The sequence below is a fragment of the Lepisosteus platostomus genome, chromosome 11, assembly GCF_059453375.1.
Source record: "Lepisosteus platostomus isolate fLepPlt1 chromosome 11, fLepPlt1.hap1, whole genome shotgun sequence".
NCBI classification, from domain to species: Eukaryota; Metazoa; Chordata; class Actinopteri; order Semionotiformes; family Lepisosteidae; genus Lepisosteus; species Lepisosteus platostomus.
In genome coordinates this window covers 39,165,802-39,182,781 of record NC_142621.1, presented here as the reverse complement: position 1 = coordinate 39,182,781, position 16,980 = coordinate 39,165,802, and the positions used below count along the sequence as shown (strand labels likewise).

General features: G+C 35.3%; 1 long non-coding RNA gene across 1 annotated transcript; it reads right to left on the bottom strand.

Moving 5' to 3' along the window:
• Positions 1-4,459: 4,459 nt before the first annotated feature.
• On the bottom strand, positions 4,460-15,124 carry LOC148652643 (uncharacterized). The gene is made up of 3 exons (XR_015925092.1): positions 14,911-15,124; positions 5,238-5,304; positions 4,460-4,921 (listed from the first exon to the last, which is right to left on the bottom strand). It is a non-coding gene; the product is annotated as an uncharacterized LOC148652643 (long non-coding RNA).
• Positions 15,125-16,980: the final 1,856 nt, after the last annotated feature.

Genomic DNA, 16,980 nt, shown 5'->3' with positions numbered 1-16,980 from the left:
CAATGGCTTCAAAACAAAACCCGGCAATCGTATACAGTACTTATTGTTTTTTGTAATGAACTGGTGGTACAGGACAGTGTAACAAATCTTCAACTTCATACAGAGTATATAATAATATAATTAGTAAATATAACATTTACACGTGTTAAGAAAAAAAGAACACATTATTTTAACTCACTGCTGGGGTAACAAAGCGATGAAGTTGTCCAAGAATATACTGACCTGGTAAGTCCACGACATTAAAAGAAAATCAAGGATCACAATTTCACAGCACATCGTTTTGTTTTCCTTTTGGATCAGAACTCTTTGGCAATCAAACTGCTGTACAACAATTTCAACCAAAATACTGCAAGACTTTCCAAGAAACATTTTGCGAGTATTGCAGCAGCAAAGCCTGTGAGCGAGTCAGTGAGTATACAATGCTTGAGAGTGAGTCATTATGGTACTGTATGACACCATCAGTCCTTGACCAGATTCAGATTCTTGACATGACTGGCCTTAGCAACAGAAGCAGGAGTGCTAAAAGGGCCATTTTACAAAAACATCTACTGCGCAACTCACAAACAGTATGGGTATTGTTAATTTTTCCTTAAATATATTCAAAGTGGCATTTCATCCTTTGTGCCCAAATGCACAAGTGCCCCTCTGTGTTGTGATGAGAAAATAAAATTATATTTTAAAAAAAACATGAAAGTTCTCTTTTACCAAATCGTAAGGATCATTTTAATCAAGAAATAAGTACAGTATATACATTTTCATGACTTTCTTTATTAGAAATCAAATGAAGATTAATTTATATACATTTTTTCCAGGTCTAATAACATGTAATTGGCCTACCAGTTGAATTAAAGGATGACTATGAATACTAGTCTTATATCCAGTTTGTACAATAGATGAAGCTCTTTTCTTATAACAAAATGGTAAGCAAATAAAGTCAGTTCTTGCACGTAAATAAGATAACATTTCGTGCTCAAATATTTTTAGGTCTTGAGAAGGACATAACCAGTTATGTTGGATAAAACCCCATTCAGTATACAGTACGTGCCCACAAAATAATAAACGAGTTCTATTTGGTCAGACATAACATGAAAATAATTTAAATACTAGTATTACAAATCTACCAGCAGCAGTATAAAATGGATTAATTATGATGACTCATTATATGCATAACTAACCTATTTCCTTAAAAGAATTGTAGGTGATCAGTTTAAAGAATAATGTTTTGAGAAAGAATTTTGAACATGATTTAAGAAAACCTTTTAAAGTTAACTTAAATTGACTTTTGATAAAAAGTAGTTTTTAAATTGGGAATTTACTATAACAATATAGTGAATTAATTACACTATATGCATGATGAACTTAAGAATATTATGAATTTCAAATGATAAGAAAATTGACTAGAAGGACCCTTCCTTAATAAGGTCTGTTATTAAATACATGTACCTGTATATATGAAGCTACATATGTGTAAGTGTGTTACATTTATTATTATTTTATTCTTGTGAGTTATATTATGTGAATATCTTTTTATATACTCCAATCATGTTTCCTTCTTGATGCTGTAAATTGATATCCATTTTAAAGATCAATTGGTACTTTAAAATGAAAAAGGGTAAATTATAATTGAGAGAAATGAGGAGTATCTTTTAATGCACTGACATCAAAGATATTCTAATATAGTACTCAAAACAGAGCGCTCTTAAGTGAGAAAAAAAGTTTAATAAGACAGCTTGTTATTCTGTTATCTGCATTGCAACCATCCTATTAAAATCACAGTTTTAAAATCTACAGGATATTTGGTGGACACAGTGCTGCAGGGTTTGGGAAAACATGTTTGTAAATGCTGCATATACAGTATTTTAATGTGAATGTACAGTAGTTAGATGCATTTATTTCCTGACTAAGTGTGAAGTTATGTCTTGTGAGTAATTTTTTTCCTGTTTCTCTGTGTATGCTGTTATGTCAAATGCAAAGATAGGACATTGAAAAACTATATTATTAAGCAGGACATTAATAAAACTAATTTTGCAGTTACAGTGCCAACATAAACCCAGTCACCTTCCACAGGAAAACAGGAGAGATTGATATTCTCTACTAATGGATTTACACCATTTCTTTTACACTGTTTTCAAGCAATTTGAATGAATTTTAATTCATTTCAGTATTCAGCTTTGGAGTGATTTCTTTTCTTGCAAATTCATAGCTTTTCAGTGTATGCTGTAGATTGTCAAATCTGCTATACTTGGAATGCTGGAGATCATCACCCCTATAGTATATTTACCAGTGGCATCTGTTGACTCTAGGGTGAAATAAGAAAATGCAGACGTGAAGTGAAAAATATTTTTTTTACAAAACTAGAGGATTTATCTGCACATACTCTATGAATGAGTTGAACTTGAACACTGCAAGAGCTATGCAGTGTCTTAAAATATATAGTTATTCGGAGAGTGACAGAGATACATAAGTGAACATCTCACAATAATAAAATTACATTATATAGAGCTATTTCATACAAGAAATACTAATGCAATAAAACACACCTATAGTTCAGAACCTAGTTAGAGTGTCAAAGTGGTGATGGAATCCTAGCATACACTGCACGAGTCAGCTCATGATGCCACAGCAAATTCAAAAATCACATTCGCTGTACAAGCTTTTGTCTTCCCATAGAATATCAATCTTTCAATCAAATTACCACAATTGCAACACCATTCCCACATTTTAATATTTTCATCCATCCATTTTCTAACTGCTTCATCCGATTTAGGGTCACTGGGGAGCCAGAGCCTATCTCAGCAAGAAATAGACATAAGGAGGGATATTCCCTGGATGGGACGTGTGCACACAGACGTGAGGGAAAGTTTTCCCAAAAGCCAATTTACCTACCAGTACTCAGTGATTTGTGGGAGAAAATCGGAGTGCCTAGACGAAACCTACATGAACACAGGGAAAACATACAAACTGCACATGGAAATATTTCATAAATATGAAAACAATACCATTGAGTCCATTTTATTATAGAACCTCTTCAAGCAACATGTTGGTCCTAAACAAACAGAAAGAACCACTTGAACAGGACACATACAGTACAATATGCTCATCCCAATTCCAGACAATTTTTCTACCCAATCTCATTCGATTCAAGATGTGATGAGAATATTGCACAGGATTGTACCATTAGGCTTGTTAGGGCCAGGGTAGGATAGTAATGGTAATCTGCCTTACTCTCCTCCAGCCAGCTACAGTATGTGATGCATGAGACGGAGTGAGTCTATTGACATGCCTAGAGGCTCATAATATTTACTCAGCAATACAGGATATAAAAAGAAAGTAACAACACACAATAATATTGATATTAAACATCACTTAGATTGATGCGGGGAGCCTTAACTGGTTTCTGAAGTCTCAGACTGGAAATTGTTCTCTGAAGAATAGCTGAAGGGGATATAGTTTTTAATTGAAAAGTTGAAGTGAGAAAGGCAGAGTAACAAAGAGTTTTATTATAGTTCAGCTTTCTTTACTTAAATGCACAGATAGAAATTAGCTTTATATACACAGTATGGTAGAAATAAGTCTCTTTAGGCAGTTCTGCTTTCTAGGGTTGTGAAATTGTCTTTTAATTAGTATTCATATGTTCCATTATTCATAGTGACTTGTTCTCAAAAATGCTGTATCCCAGAAATCTATTTCTTATGAGAACTAGATAGATTCAAGGACAGACGTTGTGTTCTGCAGATGACACCAGTGTTAACAAATGGAGAGCTAGGGAAGACAAGACATAATGGATATATTTCTGTATATTTGCTGAAGGACACATTTTGGAACACAAGCTATCAATCAAGACTTTGCAAATCTTCCCATAACAGTTTATCATTGTTTTTCACAGTGCATACCATAGTCTTTAATCGTTGTGTCATATTTTAATCTAAATGCAGATAAGTGTAGATATGTGCATATTGGAAAAAAGTTATTGTATGCTCTTCATGTTTTTTCTTTAATCCTTTGTTTTCATGCTGCGAGAAATGTATTTACAGTCTCTCTTTTCAATGAATTTAAACAAGTTTTGAAATTGGATTAGTTATGATGAAATAGGCTTTAATGTGTGTGTCCTAGTGAAGTAAAGCTAGCTACAGTGCAGTATATACTGTATATATTTCTATGTATTTATTTTGTATGCAACTAGGTTACACCTATTTTAGATCAATTCATCCATCTTTACTTTATATCTATAATCATCTGCCTGCATTTATTTTTAACAGATTAAATACACTAACTTTTGAGAATCATGTTTTTGTTAAATCTGTAAACAGAATTGTGCCATCCCAATAAATACTTGCCACAGCAAACATATCATTGTGGTAAATGCTTTTACTATTGGTATGCCTTAGTTATGCTGTGGTTTCCTATATTTTTTTTAATATACAATACCGTCAATCTTAACTCATACATTGAGCCACACACGTATCATGATATATCGTTCATAACACATGTTCCTACTGCACATTTGTCATAGTACACAATGGTAATCCTGTGGTCTGGTATAAGAAAGAACGGTTAAGACATATAAACTGTAGAGAAGAGCAAAAGTGAGGTTAAACCACTGTGAAAGTTCACAATACTATGATAAGAACACAAGTTACAATTGAGAGGAGGCCATTCAGCAAGTCTAGCTTAGGAAGTCAATTGGTTGCTAGCTGCTAATTGATCTGTGGATCTCATTCTTGCAAGCAGTCGAGGCACCTGTTTCAACAAAATGGCTGGGTAACCTCTTCCAGTCTCCATGATAAATTCACGATGGTAAACAGTATTTCATAGGGTTACAAAGAGTGGCAATAATGTCTCTATTTTGCACTTTTATTTTACCTTGTGCTTCTCCATTACTCAGTTTCAGTTTTGCCTCCTAGTGGAAGTCTCTTCAGTCCTGAAGGTAAATAGAAAAATTAAAAAAAAAACATAAAATAGACCACAAAGAAAAAGAGGAGACAGAGCTTTAAGCACCATTAAAATCTAAATTCCACATTGGTCTATAAATATTTCACAATCAAAATGCCTTAAAATATTGTATGTATACTTAAATTAAAAATTTAAAGTGTAAGGTCTAGAAAACAATCTGAATGATAACACTAGATTAAAATGAGTCCATCCATCATCTTAAGGAACGCAACAGCATTTTGCAACACTTAAACTTAATAGTTTACACTTAGTTGTTTGATTTTTAAATAACGAAAATGCTTTACCTGAGATCTGCGATGCATTCTAAGTGACATGTATACAGAATAATCTCTTTTCACTTCAGCTTTTACTCTTAAAAAAACAAAGTAGAGAAAGAAATGGAAACATAAATAATGTGAAAACCAATTTTAAATTAGTGACTAAGATAAATCTATTTGATCAAAATTACAATAAGCTGCTCTTTACAAATACTGTATATATTTATTAAAAAAATATATAAGTATAAACATTCTGTGTTTAGATACCACACTGGGATTTCAAGTCAAGTAAATAGGTGTTTGATTCAGGGAAGTAATATATTTGTTAATAAACTCTAGCTATTAAGAAGGTGCACAATAGGAGTCAATAGCTGTTTGTCTTTGTTTAGGGCTCCTCTAATCTTATTCGTTTTCTAAAAACTGCTCACTTTGATTTAGGCACACATATACCTTCATTACAAAGTCAATTCAGAAGCTCATTAGGGACCTCCAAAAATGAACTAATAAATCAGCCTCAGAAGGTTTTGTTGCACTTAACTCCGTGAGATTGCAGTCAAAGGATGGATGTCTTTGGAACGTCCAAATCGGCTTGTTAAAATGGCCCTGTGCATTATCCCTGGCTGGCATCCCATAGAAACAAACTACTTAAGCATCTTATTTCTTCACAATGCATTTTTTCTTCATTCTCACCCCTGCACCAGCTTCTTATTGCTGTAATACATTCACTTGGAATTTATTAGGTCAAGCTTTAAGGAAGCAATATTATGGAACAAAGGTAATGGGTAAAACCAAATTATTTGAGATCTATATAACAATGTCTATAACACAAAACAATGAAATAATAAGCACAAGTAGGAATACTGAATAGACCATAGATAAGCCGTCTTCAATAGCCTTTACACACACGTTTTTGCTTCAATTGCAGGTCCCATGTTCCATTTAGTACAACGTTACTGTGTGGCCCATTATCTCTTTTTCAGGTTTCTGCATCTTGTAATCTTTTCATAAACTATACATTCCACTGCATGTCACTGCCAGAACCAGCAGGGTTTACATGGTTTATAAATGTACACTCTCGTCTTTCCTTTTTTTCTTAACTTTCAAACTTATTCCAATGTCCACTATTTATTTCACAATCTTAATTTTAAAAATACATTTTTGTCTCCGTATTTGTGTGTGTACCATAGAGCTCAGACTATGGTTCAGACTATTGTTCACTTTGACACTCTAAAGATAAATAGATTAGCAAAAGTGGATGGACTGATGGGTTTTAAAATGTCACTCTATATTAAAATACTGTATGTGTTAGTGACATCTGAAATTGCATGTCAGTCAATATGTCAACAACAATAACCTGTTTTTCCATTGTTCCACCTCAGGACATGACAATGAAGCAAGAGGTCTGCCAGAGGAAGAAACTTTATATTTATGTAATTTGTACCTTGGCCACTATAGCATATATCTGCTAATACAGTATTTTTCTTTTTTTTTTAACTAAACATTTAAAATGACTTGTGCAGCCATACTTTAATAGTCTGTGCTGATTTCCCAGATCATAATTAACAATATCATCAAAAGCATTGCTTTGATGCCTGTAAAACTAAAAATTTCCCATTTTGTTTCTCACACTATTATTTGACACACTGTACAGCAGAACAACACAGCATTGTTTGTGTGGAACTGTAATGACCACCCTTTGTCTGTGGTTAATAAAGCAATTAAGTCTGTCGTCTCACTGTTAGATCAACCTTGAGAGCTATCCTTGAAAACATTTACAGTAAGTAGTTAACGTACAACAGCTCACACTGAAGTATCATATTTACACATTGATGTATACACATTTTTCAAAGTTTTTAGTACAATTATTTTAAATTTAGTTAAATTGGACATGGACATTTGATAAGGAATCATCATCCATCCATTTCCTAAACCATTTTACTCAGTCCAGGGTTGCAATGAATGCCAGAACCTAATCTGGGAAGCAAAGGGCGCAAGGCAAGATACTGTATACCATGGAGGGGATTCCAGTCTATCACAGGGCACACACAGAAATAAACACACATGTATGCATGCACAAACTCAGACCAGGAACAATTTTCCCAGAAGCCAATTAACCTACAGTACCAATATGTCTGTGGACTGTGGGAGAAAACCAGAGCACCCGGAGTATACACAGGCTAACATGGGAAGAACACACAAACGCCACGCACATACAGTAGCACCTCAAGAATTGAACCTAGAGCCCCAGAGCTGTGAGGTCACAATGCTACCATTGCAACCACGATGCCACCCTCATACAGATTTACATCAGGGCCAATATTTTACAGAATTCATATGTATACAGTACATATATTACACATACAGTATTTACATGGAGGATAGTCCATGTAAATACAGAGAGAACAATTCTAACCACGGTGCCACCATGCAGCCCAGGAAGTACCATGACCTACATGTTTACAATTGTGCTTATACCGCTGCAAACAAAGCCAATTCAAATGGAAGATCTGGTGCATTTAGTTTTATTTCTTCAAGCCACACAGTTCCAAATTTAAATGCAACACATAAATTCTGATGTTTTTCTTCATAGCTCTTGATAAAAAAAAAATAAGTGAGTGATTTTGGCATCAGACCACGACTCTTCTCAGTTCACCAGCTTTAATGGCCAAAATTACAGATTGTAAAACAGAAGCCATATCCATTTGCTGCTTTCAATGATCTCCTTCAGGAATCTGATCTGAGTATTTACAAAGACTGTAAATGTCTGTGAAAACAACATTTGACATGTATAGAGTCACATACTGCAGCATGTAGGAATATTGTAGAATAAACAAAAAATCCAATCAATACATATTAAGAACCATGTATTCAACAAATAATAGTATTACACATACTGTAATATAGGGATATAGGCAAGTTGAACCACATGGTGGTTTTCAAGCAAACTTACAATTTCTCATATATTGTAAAGGGATACTGTATAATCTAACATGCAGGTGGTGAACAGGACAAGAACAACTGCAAGACTTTATATTCCATTTTATTAAAAGAGGCTGTTACAGCACCATGTGAGTGCCAGATACAGTACATGCAGCACCATGTTTAACGATTTATTTATTTCTATTGGTCTTATCTTAATTAATGTAGCTAAAGGACCTCCTGCACTAGCACAAAAACCACCACTTGAAAGCAAGCGATTAGAAATGAAACTTTAAAGGATGTAAGAAAGAACACTTTAAGGTCCGGTATTTGCTCCCGGGCAGAAGGCAGCTGAAGGGAATGAGTTGAGGGCTCTCTTCCAAATGCTTGTTTCCAAGTTTCATTAATGAATGACCTCTCAGCAATTTTTATTCTTGTGCTGTGGCTGATTGGTTTCCAGTCAAGTCTGGAGCAGTTTAAAGATGCAGATCTGTGAGCCAGCTATGCAGCTATAATATACTGTATAAATTGCTCAGTATCTGTGTCAGTGTTCTTATTTAAACTGTGAAATGTATTTCACTCTGGAAGAGTGGAATCCTTCACCTAGGAAGTTCATGGAACATCTCCATAATTGCAGCAGACATTTTCTGAAAATCAAATAATTTACAGAAACAAGGTTCCTACATATACTGTACATGTTGAAATCCTGTAATAGATAAAACACAATGTTGTATCTTTCTATTTATTCATCCTTAATCCTGGATAAAACGTTATGATGGTCAAGAAAATTAAACTATAGTATATTCTCAGTGTATGTTAATATTCACAATACTAAGATGTGAAGCACACAGGATAAGCAACGGCAACTACGCTGAACTAAAGACAATTAACATCATCACAATGTACCACTTTTGTAAAAAAAATTAATTAAAAAAAACATCTCAAGTACAAAAACAGATACCTTAAAAACAGGTACTGGCCAAGTGAAGGTGTTCTTCAATTAAATATTACATTGGTAACAGCAGGGCAGTTCTTTAAAGATGTGCTGTAATATGGCTCCCGAGTTTGTCCAAAAGAGTGTCTTTTATAACAAGTAATGATAATGTTTGTGACTGGAGACTCATTTGGCACTCGTGAGGTATCCACGTGCACACACACACACATATTGTACACATACGCAAACATTTCACTATACAAATGTAAACAAACTTTACCTAGTCTGGAATTCCGCGGATAGCTTTGCTTGCTCAGTGGGTGCTCACACAGGGTAAAGTAAGGTTGTTCACGCATAGTCAAAATTAAACATAAACTCAAACCAAACATCCGTTTTTCTTTGTTTTATAAATGCAATTAACTAAATTGGTGTTTAACTCACGTGTTTCAAATAAATACTTACATGTTTTGATTTCTTACCGGCAAAATGGTTCCTCCCATGACCTGTAGGACCCAAATGGCATGGTTATAGGGGCTCGTTTAGTAATGCCTGTTCCAGCGTTGCACATGCATGGATCAATTTATAAGAAGATACCATTAAGAGGGGGTAGTATTTTCTTTAAAATATTTATGTACATAAAAGGAGTTAAGATATTTTATTTTTGTTACTATCATGTTAATTGTTTTATTTTGTACTCACTGGATAAAGGTGTATATCAGAATTCTGATTATATTTTGTACAATTCTTTTTTGCTCTACAGTGGAATATTCTAGGGAGAGGAGTTTAACCTAGAAAAAAAGCTACTCAAGATAGTAGAAGAGATGTAAGAGGCAGTTGGTAGGAGTGTAGAGTAGGAGATGCCTACAACAATTGATTTACAAAAAAATCAATTAATGTATATATTCTTGTACTATAGTTTTATATTTTTCACTTTGTTTTTGGGGGTGTGTATGTTGGGAACATAGTTACTTACAATAAACACCACTGCACTTATTATTATTGCTATATTCCATCTAGGCATCTAAACTTTTGAAGGATGAGACAGTTATTCTATCCTTTCGTTATACTACAGTCAATGCTGTGTTTTGAGACCAACCATGCCAAAGATGTGAATAAACTGACCTAGTATCTGAGCCTATCTAGTAGTTTTCCTGAATTAATAAAATAAACATGCTTGAGCAGGTTTGTAAAAGTTTTATTTTATCCATATCTCTATGCAACTCTGCAAAGAATGATTAAGAGAAAGAATCCAATAATACTTTCATTATGAATTTGAAATGCCCCTGGCATTTTAATTTTTAAAAAGCACTGACAATATATAAAGAATAAAGAAAAGTATTGTAATTCCTTGTTGAAAATGATTGGTAGTCATTAAGTCAGTTCATTGTAAATACGCAATAAAATGGCACAATCATTTAAAGACTAGCTGACATTTACATTTTAATTATGACATTAAAAACTGATTGGCAGAATTTTTTTATACTTCATTGTAGTGGCTGATAGTTTGTGAGTCACTACAGTCTTTTGCAAAGGCCTCTTAAGCAAAACAGTCCTACATTGCTTTAGGATTACCAGGAAAAATATTAATATTAATTAAAATAACCTAGACCTGAATTCCTTGGAAGTTTCTTTTGTTCAAATTGATGGTTTTGTACTATGTATTTGTTATTTCAGATTCTCTCCACATACTGTATGTATGGATAAATAAATTAAAACATTTATGTTGTATTGAATGTTTTATACATGTATGTATATATTTGTAACATCTTCAACCTAGTGTATATATGAACTACAACAAAGGATAAGTGGATGCTAGGAATAAACTCTCTTTATGCCATTACTTACTGTTGTTCCTTTGCATCTTGCCTGCTGACATAGCACTTCAGAGTAACACTCAATTATGCATTAACAAAGCATTTATACATGAGAATACTTTCACTGTTTTTAATAACCACTCATTTACTCTTCAGGAAACTGTAGTTTGCACAATGTTCTAAAAAATGAATATTCTATTTATATATCGTAGTGATATAAAGAATTTTGAAGGGAATTTACTGCCTCTAATTAAAAAGGCAGAAACACAATTCTTTACCTGCGAAAATGGTCAAAGGTTGGAATGTTGATACTGTCCTCCAAATGCATGGGCTTACATTGTACACTATTAAACAGGAAAAACACCCCACACACATTCTATGAAGGAATCTAAAGAGCACAGCACAGGGGGTCTCTTAAATGGATGTCTTGTACATCCAAGTAAAATGACCTAGTCTAAATGGCGTAACTCCATCATAAAAAGAGTTTCCCCTTTCTGAAAAAATACTGCTCTGCAGTTTTATTCAGTAACTCTCTGCATGCTTTATTCATATAGAATATCTTAAGAACTTAAAGTAAGGAAATGAGCATCTTCCGTCATATGCAGTAAATATAGTATGTGCAACAATGAGATCTAAATAGCAAACCTATCTGTCACGGACGTCCAAGGGGACTAACCGTGGGGAGCAGGAGAGCGGAAAAAGACCCAAATGCGTAGCGGCGAGACGGGAAAAAGGCCCGGGCTCATTAGTGCAAAGAGTTCAGGAATGCCGTATAGAAACCTATGCCCTCAGGGAGCAGACGTGGGGCGCCCTGGTGCTAGGCGGGTCTCAGGACATCCGAACATCAATGCTGAGCGAGGACACAGTGCAAGACCCGGAAATATATAGCCCAAGGGAAAGAGAGGGACCGGAAGGACAGCAGACCGGAAACTAGGGACAGGACAGAGAAGGAGCGCCCTCTGGCTGCAGAGGGCGTGACAGTACCCCCCCCTTCATGGGCAGCTCCTGACGCCCATACAAATAAATGAGCTGCCCAGCACTGGGGGGAGGAAAAACCTCATTTAACTGAAAGGAAACCTCCGGGAGTCCACTGCTGAGAGCTACCCCCTCCTCCGGGGTATAAACCTTTATTGGGTGGAGGAAGGGGGGGTTGAGTAGAGCTCCGGAGACTTAAAACAAAAAAGTACACAAGCACAAACACAACAGACAAAAACCTGAGAAAGACCAGGGAGACAAACCACACAAAACAGATAGGAACCAAAAACAGGTAGGAACCAAAGTTCCGAGACACAGAGAGCAAGGGGGGAAAAAAAATCAAAACAAAAGGCAAAAAAACACAAAAACCCCCGGGGAAAAATACCACAGACTGGGCAATTGGCACGTTCACATTCTAACGCTGATATCGGAGTGGACAACCTGAGGAAAGCCAGACCGAAGTCCGCTCACAGACACAGATGCCCGGAGTGATATCCAGCGAAAAGAATGGAGGAACGACAAATGGGCACGTTCACATTCTAACGCTGATATCGGAGTGGGCAACCTGAGGAAAGCCAGACCGAAGTCCGCTCACAGACACAGATGCCCGGAGTGATATCCAGCGAAAAGAATGGAGGAACGGCAGAAAGCTTACCATTCTATACTGTTATCGGAGAGAGCAAGACCAGGTAGAGCCAGGCACGAAAACCCGCTCCAGACACAGAAGCTCAGAGTGATATCCAGCAATAAGGATAGGAAAGCCAGCTCAACATTCAATCACTGATATCGGAGTGATCTACCCGAGGAAAGCCAGGTGCAGGACCCGCTCACAGGCACGGAAGATCGGAGTGATTTCCAGTGATTAGAATAGAGGAACTGAAAAAAAAAACAGCCCAGAGAACAAGAAAAAACTGCGGCAAGACAAAAAGCGCCGCTCGAGGGGTCAGTAAGTGGCTCAGCATTCTGTCACGGACGTCCAAGGGGACTAACCATGGGGAGCAGGAGAGCGGAAAAAGACCCATATGCGTAGCGACGAGACGGGAAAAAGGCCCGGGCTCATTAGTGCAAAGAGTTCAGGAATGCCGTATAGAAACCTATGCCCTCAGGGAGCGGACGTGGGGCGCCCTGGTGCTAGGCGGGTCTCAGGACATCCGAACATCAATGCTGAGCGAGGACAGAGTGCAAGACCAGGAAATATATAGCCCAAGGGAAAGAGAGGGACCGGAAGGACAGCAGACCGGAAACTAGGGACAGGACAGAGAAGGAGCGCCCTCTGGCTGCAGAGGGCGTGACACTATCCTTGTGACTTAGGTTTCCATATTTTACATTTTAAATGATTTATATAAATATAATAATGTGCAAACACATTTTAGTCTCTTGTACTTCCTAAAAAGACTAAATGAGATGTTATATATGGACATCAGTTCAGTTGTTGAGCAAGAAGAGAAAGAAAGCAAAAATGTTACAGTCAAATTACTGATACAGATTGGTTTACATTTGTTTTCGTTATTGACCGTATATATCTTTCTAAATGGATATATAATTTGATCAGCTTTGTCTGCTCAAGAGGTCACAGGCTGAACTTTTGAGATGCTTTTAGTCCTCCAGGATGACAGGTGAATGCTTACAATTAGAAATTGTTTAATATTTACCCTCCAGAATGCAATTTTTGGAAAACCTGATTTTATTAAATCATTTGGGGAGCCTAAGAAGTTAATGTTTTAGATATTATATTAATAGATTTATGTGGAACCTTTAAGGTCAGTGAGAAAGTAGTTTACAAAGAAAAGCCTCTGTTTAACTTTTCAGTTCAGACCTTCATTAATATTCCTTTTTTTTGGAGCCTCTGTGTGCATTATTAAAATCAAATTCCTTCAAAATCTGTATAAACAGTACCTAAGGGAAACATTGTTCTTGTGTGTCAAATTAATACTGCTGAAACATTACAATGGAAGTATAAAAAATGCCAGTCACGTAATGCTTCTTCAGGTGTATGCAATTATTCCCTGTAGAAAATTAATAAAAGAACATTTTTTGTGCCAGAATATATTGTGATAGGTTCATTGGTCTTTTGGGATTTTTTTTAATACACAACTCAAACTGAAAGGCGAAAAAGAGATGTTATTTACTTTTAAATCATACATGATTCAAGTGCATCTTGCAAAGCCAGCACATTTAGAGGCAAATTGGCAAAGGCAGTAGAAATGTGCTGCCAAAAGAGTAATAACTGATTGATAGTTTACTTTTTCCTTTAAAATTACTGGAAGATATCTAAGTAAAAACAATAGCAAAAATATATATGTTCAAAGCACTTCACAATAACATGTACTGTAGCTTAAAGCAAGGATTTGAGAGAGGTTTTGTTCATGGTTTTGAGGGTAAAAGTGTTTAAGTAAAAGTTTTATGTTGTCATCCCACTGCTGAAACTATTATACCTTTTTAAAAGCCATGTGATACAAATGTATCTCATACATTGTCCATCACTGTGAGCAAATATTTATCAGAAGTTTTGGGGGTGTCTTCTTATGTTTTCAATATTCTGTTTCTTATACAATCTCTCCTTGCTACAGACAATTTGGCCTGTCCTTCCAGTTAAAACTACCATTACACATTTTTTATGATATAATTTCTGGAAATACGAATATACACAGAAACAATTTCAATTCTTCTTACAAATATAGTAGATGCACAGATATTTTTCAGTAATTAAAAGTTCTAGTAAGGCAAGAAACCAAATAGTCAAAATCTATTAAATATCTCATTTAATTTCTACAACAAACATGAGTCAGAGAGTATGTCGGGTTTAGGTTTTTCTTTGATAAATTGCACTTTCTCATGGTCAGTCATACAAAATATAGTGTAGTTGAATAGCAGTGCACCAGCCAGTATCCCTAAGCTATACAGTAGATGAGAGTTATAAAACCAACTGGGATCATGTATATATAAAATGGTTTCTTTCATCAGTGCTAATCCTGCATACACAGCTATTCTTTCATATACAGTAATAAAACAGTAGTTTTGAAAAGGTTGAGTCACATAGGGACTCACAAATACTTACGCACAGCAGAGGCCCTATAGTTTGTATGAAAGATTAAACCACTTTATTCGGGTTCAAGAAAAAAGCCATGACCAGTCCCCTGTGCTACAGCTGCTTTCTGAGAGTAAATCTTCTAAAAGTGGTTTTCCTCAACTCATGCTGGCCAGCTGCCTGGTGAGGTTGTTCAGAAAGGGGGTTCAGTAGCTTAGCAACATCTAATGAATGAACCTCCAGGGCAGAGAGATACAGCTGGCAAGAAAGTACTGGGGGATGCAGGATACCACTGCAATGGTAATGTGTTCCAATACAGCATTTCAAATGGTAAGAATAGAAAAGCCTTGAAAATGTTAATTTAATATACTGTGTATATGGTATATACTGTATAATAAACAGACATGATGTTTGTGCCTTTGAGACAGCATTTGGAAAAATATATTAACTTTTGAGTATATATTATAAAGTTTTCATATTAAACACAGTATATTTTTAAATAATATGCTAGTTACTTTTTACCAATTCCAGATTTTGGAAAACCTAACGATAACTGAAATCAGCAATGTCTTGCAAGACATTAGAAACATTAGAAAAATGTAGGGATCTACTACTAATATTTATTTTGTTTTAAGCTTAAATATGACGGATCTGTGTTTTCCAGTACAAGAAGATTAGCCTTTTAGCTTTATAGATTTGTAGAGAGGAACACATGACACTAATGATGAGGAACACCCGACAGTGAGTCTGTTAGACTTAATAGATAAATGTGATGGATTGCTACTACACCACTTCATATTGGATGCTCATAAGCAGTTTATCTTCCATTGTATTCAACTGTTTGAAGATTCTGACTTTTGTGAATTAAAGATTTCTAAATGAAAAGTTTGGGTTTTTCTCATCCAAACTAAGCTGTATTAAAAGTAATAAAACAATAATGGTGTCTTTGAGTATTCTCTTGTAACTACAATACATATCATAGATAGCCTGCAAGGTAGTGGAGCAATAGGGTACAGCCAGTTGAAAATGTAAAGTAGAAATTATGGGTTTAAAATGGAAAATAGACATTTTAAAAAAAGGTGCATGTTACAGAGCACCTAATGTAGACATGGATGCATGACGTTACTGTATAATGAGAGATACATGATAATATAGGGAGATCAATTTTCCACACAATGGGATACATTGACAGTCAAAACAGAAACTTGAAACTGATATAGTTGAATTGACTAATAATTGCTTCTTATCCCAGTCTGTAAAGACACTTACTACAGAAGATTATTTTATTGACCTAGTCTTTTTAATACAGAATATAATTAATGCAGTGGTACACTATGCTGATCCTGGGGGGCTGGTACTGTACAGTATGTACTGTATGCAGGTTTTCATAATCTTTAAAGCAGCAATACCTGAAGAGCTGTATATAAGGCTCCCCAGTGCCAACACTGGGCAGCCTTGATAGGAATAGAGAAGTTAAAACTACCAGCATACTCTGTCTGTAATATGGTAACTTTTGACTTGCATTTTAAATCTCTAAGGTGAGTGTCAAAAATAAGTCTATGATTTTAGAAAAGCAGCCAATGAAGGAATAAGGCAGAGCTTGCAAAGGTAGGTTATACTTCATTAAACATACTACTAAGCAAAATGAAGAACAAAAAATTAAGAAAGAAGAGAGTGTTCTACTGCCTGTGTAAAATGAAACAAGATTCAAAGACATAAAATGTCTAAATTTTCCAAAAAGAGTTTAAAAACAATGCAAAGCATTTTTCATTTCTAAAATTGAAAATCTGCTGTAAATATTAATAGTAACATCGGGGCTCATAGAGGATTAATAACAGAAGATGAAAATATAGTAAACATACTAAATATATTTTCACACATGCCCCATTTTATTGACAGAGTGCTGTTAGAACCGGAAAATTTTAGTATAACCAAATTGTAGGCTTTATAAGGGCTAAGTCAGCTTAAAACTAATACATTAATGGACCAATACTAATACCTCTTATACAGGTAAAGTTACAAAGACCGAATTTAGAGAGAATTGTTCAGAGGCAGACAACAAAGAATAAGAAAGGCAAAATGTATGTTTAATTTATGACA